Source organism: Pteropus vampyrus, unplaced genomic scaffold (genome assembly GCF_000151845.1).
Source record: "Pteropus vampyrus isolate Shadow unplaced genomic scaffold, Pvam_2.0 Scaffold48, whole genome shotgun sequence".
Lineage (NCBI taxonomy): Eukaryota > Metazoa > Chordata > Mammalia > Chiroptera > Pteropodidae > Pteropus > Pteropus vampyrus.
The window spans coordinates 753,372-759,371 of record NW_011888829.1 but is presented as its reverse complement, the minus strand read 5'-3'; the positions used below and the strand labels follow the sequence as shown (position 1 = coordinate 759,371).

Genomic DNA, 6,000 nt, shown 5'->3' with positions numbered 1-6,000 from the left:
GCGTTCACGCTCACGTTCCAGGCCCTTGGCTTTGCCCGTAATTGTTGAAAATGCACATGGATTTAACTTGGTAAATGCTAAAAAGTCGTGCTTTTATTAAGTTAGAACTTTTCATTCTTCTAACAGGTCTGGGATTGGAATTTTTCCTTGTGTCACCTAGGAAAAAAGTAATTGGTTGAGTACGTTAGTAATGTTAATAAGTATCATTTTCTGATGGCAGACAATTTAGAAGCACCTACTTGTATCCTAACCATTGATGTGTTTGTCACCACATAGTTCTTGTTTATCGATGTGGTATTTCCTTATACTTGATTTCCGGCTTCCACCACCCCCACCTCCTCCTTTCTGCTCCCCCATCACAGTGTGAACTGTGGAGACCGCGTTTTATTTTCTCAGCCTGTACCTATTACAGTGCCCGATACCCGATGAGATGCATGATGGGTAATTGTGAGCACATGTAAGATTATGCCGTTTCTGAGACAAGAGCCTTTCCTGGAAGTAGCAGGTTCCGAGCGAGGGTGGTGGGCTTGTCCTGTGGGCCGGCCCGTGGTGGAGTTAGCCCGGCAAGCTGAAATCAGTCCCCTGTGGGACTGGCGTCCAGTGGGTAACTCTCTCAGATGGGCTCCTATCACTGATGCTTCTTAGAAACTCTTTCCTTTGCTTGGAGGATTTTTACCAAAGAAGAGACGTTCTTCGTGAATTTCTTGGGAGTGGGGGGATTCTTCTCTCTCACAGACTATTAACGGTTACTAGTGAGAACGGCAGTTTGTTGGGACACAGGTTATACAGTGAGAGTCTGGAGGGCACAGGTCCTTCGTCATCTTGCACAGTTGCTTAGTAAGCGTTTGTTGACTGAATTTACTAGGTCAGAGTGCGTGCCAGGGCTGCAGTCGCGTTATTGTCCTCGTTTAGGTTTTAGGCATGCGTCAGCTTGTCCTGATTTTCACTGTCTTTCTCCCCCCACTGTTGTTCTTTAGAGACCCTCAAATTCCAGCGGATTCAGGAAGTCACCGGGGCTGTCTCATGTATATTTCCGAATGTTCTTGCCCCTTGGCTACCTGAAGGGTCCCGATGCCTCCTTCAGAATGTGTCAGGACCCTGTCCTCTCTGCCAGTGACTCCTGCCCTTGCTTCTCCTGCTTGCACTGCTAGGGTCTCCTGCTGCTTCCCACATCTGACGGTGGGAGCCTCTGCTCTCCCAGTCGGCTCCAGACACAGGCTAGTCTGGCTTGCTGGTGTACCCTGGCCTGCTAGAAGCCTGGCTCTGGGTGGTCGTTTTATGAGGGAAAAAATCACTCCCTCTGTTTTGTTAGTTACCGTTGGAGCTGCCTCATGTGCCGGGCAATGTCTTATCAGGACGTTTGGCAGTTGGCCCTTTCATTTACTCGGTTAAACATTTCTTCCCCAGGGCTCTGGCACAAGTCCCTGGAGCCAGGGGCCTGGGGGCTCCAGAGCGGCACATCCTGCTGCATTTGGAATCACGCCCCCGCCCCCCTCCCATACACACACTCTGATCCGTGGCCCTTGGACAAAGCTTGTGCATAGTGACCCTTCCCTCAGGACAAATATTTTCCCAGCGGTCTCGTTGGTCCCTGGTGCAAGGAAACGTCTGGGAGGCTCATGGAGGGGAAGAGACAGGTAATCCAGACACTGGACTGCAGATGCTCTGAATTCCAATCCCAGCCTCTTGTGCCTGGAGCTGCAGCCGCCCCACTGATCCTCCCGTACCCAGATAGGTCTGCAGCCCCAGGCGGTCACGGCTCAGGCTGTTAGTCGAGACTCTTGGGAAGCTGATGCTTAGCACCTCATTCAGGGCAGGGCTCCAAAGATGGTCTTAATTATGACATTAATGTGGACTTTGGTCTTTGATCAGCTTCTCCTGGGAATTTTTTTTTTTTTTTTTAGGCGAGGCAACCTTGGTTGACCTCACAGATTACAAGGACGTTGTCAGTTTACAATCTCTTAATTTTTATTTTTTACGCCTACAGCACCTGGTCTTCCTAGGTGGTCTCCCATCCAAGTACTAACCAGGCCCGACCCTGCTTAGCTTCCGAGATCAGACGGGCTTGGGCTTGTTCAGGGTGGCATGGCTGTACACTGTTCTGGGAATTCTTTCCATTTGAAACTTCAATTTCTTGAAATCTTTTAGATCCTTGATAACTTGTTTTTTTTTTCTTGCCCACAGTGACTCGATACTATAAAAAAGGAAAAACAGGGTTTGGGTGGGGAGAAACCCATTATCAGTGAGTCAGGGTGACAGGTTCAGTTCGTGGTCAGAGAGTCAAGATCATGGGCAGGAAACCAGAGCTGGTCCTCGAGGGGTCAGGTAGGTGCCACGGTCCAGGGAAGGAGCTGCGTTTTGGAAGACGGAGGCCTTTTCAGGTACCGGGAGTTTTCTAGTCGGGCTGGCTTGACTGCAGAGGACCCACAGAGCTTACCCAGGTAGAGTGGGTGCCCGAGAGGCTGCACTTGACTGTGTTGTTCCCTGGGAAACCAAGGCCCTGGGCCAGCCCCGGACCCTGCCCTCCCTCTTGGGGCCTCTTCTTCTCCCTCCTCGTCTGCTCTTTCTACCCAGCTTCCCCTGTTCCTGTCTCCCTCATGACTCTGACCTACACTTTATTTTGTTTATTTTAGTTATTTTGTTTATTTTCTTTGGTAGTAGTTTAACCTTATGACACCTTTTCAACTTCAGCTGCGTCTTTCAGTGTTTCTGGTATCATTTGAGGGAGGATTTTATTGGCCTAGTTCAGCATCTTGTGCTGGGCCCTGTCATGGGAGGCTGGTGCCCAGCCCTGGCCCCGTCTCAGGCGGGGGTCGGAGGTTACATGGTTCATGGTGTGGCTGTTTAAGCAGCAGGAACAGCTGGCGAAGCACATTCTCTTAGAGGAGAGTTTGGGTGGGCCAGGCTTTCCAGGCAGGATGTCACTGGCCTCCGGGAGATGGGACCGTGGGAACTGTCGCGAAGACGGTTCTCTCGATTCCAGTGGACAGCGCGTGGCCTCACCGGGGCCACTGCTGACAACATGGCCTCTCGTCAGGGCTCTTGCCTCTGAGCATCTTTAAATAGTCGCCAAGAATCTAGTATGTGGGAGCATCAGAAGCTCACTTGGATAGCATGGAACCTGTACCTTCTAGAAATATTTCTTTTGATAATATGTTTATAAAATGACTCTCAGTACATTCGTTCGTACAGCCCCTGTGTTGTGCGTAGTGGCCAAAGCTGCACCTTCATACACCTGAACTCATTAGATCTTCACAACAGCCCTGCGAGGTAGGTGTTTCTGCCTTCATTTTCCATGTGAAACTGAGTCAGGGAGAAATGGAGAGATCTGCACGATAGTCCCACATCTTTTTCCTCATCCGTCATATACATATCTATTTGCAGAGCATCGTGCTTCCCTAGGTGTTACGGGGAGATAAAAAGAAATAGCCTTACGTTCTAGTTGGGATAAGCTGCAACCAACATCCATTAAGACAGTCATCTGAGAGCTGATTGCTCTGTGCTGGTGACTGTGACCTTGAAGTACAAAAGAGGACACACCAAAATTACAGGCTGCTTCGAAATTCCAGGATGTGCTGTGGCTCGAAGATAAGCCTAGTGAGAGTCAAGGTCACGTACTTGCCCAGACCCGGGAAACCATGCAAACGGCCGAAGTTATTTGTTGGTAATACCAAGCTGAAAGGTGTCCCTGAATCCTGCCACTGGAGGAGGTCCAGGGCCACGTGGCCTAGTGTTGATTAATTGACAAGGACTCAAGTCCAAACCAAGGAGGTTGCCGTACACTTTGGGAGAGGGTGGTGGAGCCAGCATGGGTCTGGAGGTCCACAGCGAAGTGGCGTTTCAGCTTCTAGCAGTGATGGTGCCTGAGCTTGCCGAGGGCTTCACAAGAGGTTTTCTGAGCTGTTATAATGGAACCTGGAGTGAACATTAAATGGCAAGAGAGAATCCTCACTACAATGTACTAGAACATAGATGAAGGCAAGACTCAAAGAGCTGTTTCTAGGAGCAAAGTTCTGACGAGTTGGCCACGAGAGGCACATAAGTGAAGGCAGAGTTCTCCCGAGCAGTGGGAGGGGGCCCCAGGGGGCAGCCACTAACACAAGGTGTGGAGGAAGCCCTTCCAGGGCACGCTGGCGCCAGGAGCAAATGGGCCAGCCCTGCCAGCGGGAGGGACGTCCAGGTCGGCAGGCAGGCAGGGCAGCAGGAACTTTGGGGCAGGCCATGTACCTGGGTCAGTGCACGGGAGGCTCACGCAGGGCCAGGGGTGCAGCCGCTTGTCCGGGCAAGGGGAAGGTAGAACCCTCAGTTTGGGAGGGGGCTGGTGATTTAAGTGGCCATCGCTGCCAGGCCCCAGTCATTGGAGGATAACGCAGGACTGGGTTGCAAACTCACGGCAGAGTTAGCGGTGGGAATGGCAGGGCCGGCCTCTGACCCAACCTGAGCCTAGCTCTGGGTGGCCATCGGCTCCCCTACCGTCTGTGTTAGCCATTCTAAAGTCTTTCTGGGAAGGGTCAGCACTGCTTTGGGGTTTAGAGAGGGGTGTCCCAAGTTGTAGGGAGAGGAGGGCTCTGGACGCTGTCTCAAAGGCATCCACTGAGGATACTGAGTGCCCTGCGGCAGTGATGTGGAGGTCAGAAGGGTCAGGATCAGAATCTGCAGTTCAGAGAGGGGACGTGATGGCCTCAGAACTGTGCTGGCCAGAGCCCGACTTGCTTTTTTATGATCTTACTTTGCCTCGTTTTGTTTCTAGCATGATAATTGACTACTTTTTTTTGGTACTGGGAATACATTCACATGATTCAACATTTTAAAGTATAAAAGGATATACGAGGAACATTTCTTTCCCTTTCATTTTGCATACCTCCCAGTTATCCTTCCCTAGACAACTAATATTACTAGTTTCCTTCCCGAGATGTTTATGCATGTGCAAGCACATACCTATATATCTATATCATCATCTTCTCCTTTTTACATAAATAAATGTAGTATATATCACATGCTGTTCTGCACCTTGCTTGTTTTCACTTAATTCGTTTCATAAGTCTTTCCATATCAGTTTACAGAGAGTTTTGTCTTTTTTAAAAATGCTGCATCGCCTCCCGTTGTGTTAGATACAGTATAATTTATTTAACCCGTTGCCTATTGATGGAAATTTAGGTCGCTCTTACAAGCAAAGTGGCGATGAATAACCTTCCATTTATGTCATTTCACACCTGTGAGACTGCATTTTTCAGATAAATCACTAAAAGTGTAATTTCTGGGTCAAGTTGAGCCTTTGTAATTTTGAGAGATATTGATGAATTGCCCTCCAGAGAGGTTTACAAATTTACAAAATTCGCACTCTGACAGCAGCCTGTTGGAGTGTGCTTACCCACACCCCACCACCTCACGACATGTTCAAACTTCCGGACCTCTGCCAGAGCGGCAGTTGAAAATGGCATCTCGGTGTAGATTTAATTTGTCATTTTCTTATTTTGAGTGCTCTTAGGCAACTTTTCATATGTTTAGGGTACATCGTACTGCCATGAACTGTCTGTTCATATCTTTTGCTCATTTTTAAATTGTGTCGTTGGTCTTTGTCTTCTCAACATGTGGCTGCTTTTTATGTGAGAGAAATTAGTCCTTTGCGATATGAATTGTAAATATTTCGCTCTATTTGTCTTTTGATTTTGCTTGTAGTGGGCATTGCTCTCTGCGGAAATTTTGTATTTTTATGTAGTCAAATTTATCAGTATTTTCTTTTATGGACTTTGCATTATAGTTTTGAAAGCTTTCTCCCTCTAAGGCTCCAAAAATGTTTTCTCATGGTTAATTCCAATACTTTTGTTTCCTAAGTCTTTTTTCCAAGCCAATATTTGATCTATTTGGAATTTATTCTGGATGAAGATGGAAAATATGCCATCAATTTATTTTTTTCCCCAGAAGGTTATCCAGTTTTCCAAATACTGTTTATTGAATAAATCATCTTTCCCTACTGCTCTGAGATGCTGCTATTACTGT

At 48.1% G+C, this 6,000-nt stretch overlaps 1 protein-coding gene and 1 pseudogene across 1 annotated transcript in view; one reads left to right on the top strand and one right to left on the bottom strand.

Annotated features, from left to right (window-relative positions):
• TMEM178B (transmembrane protein 178B) overlaps positions 1-6,000 on the top strand; it is a 329,105-nt gene that overhangs the window by 84,883 nt on the left and 238,222 nt on the right. The window lies entirely within an intron of this gene.
• LOC111739238 lies at positions 1,979-2,097 on the bottom strand (annotated as a pseudogene).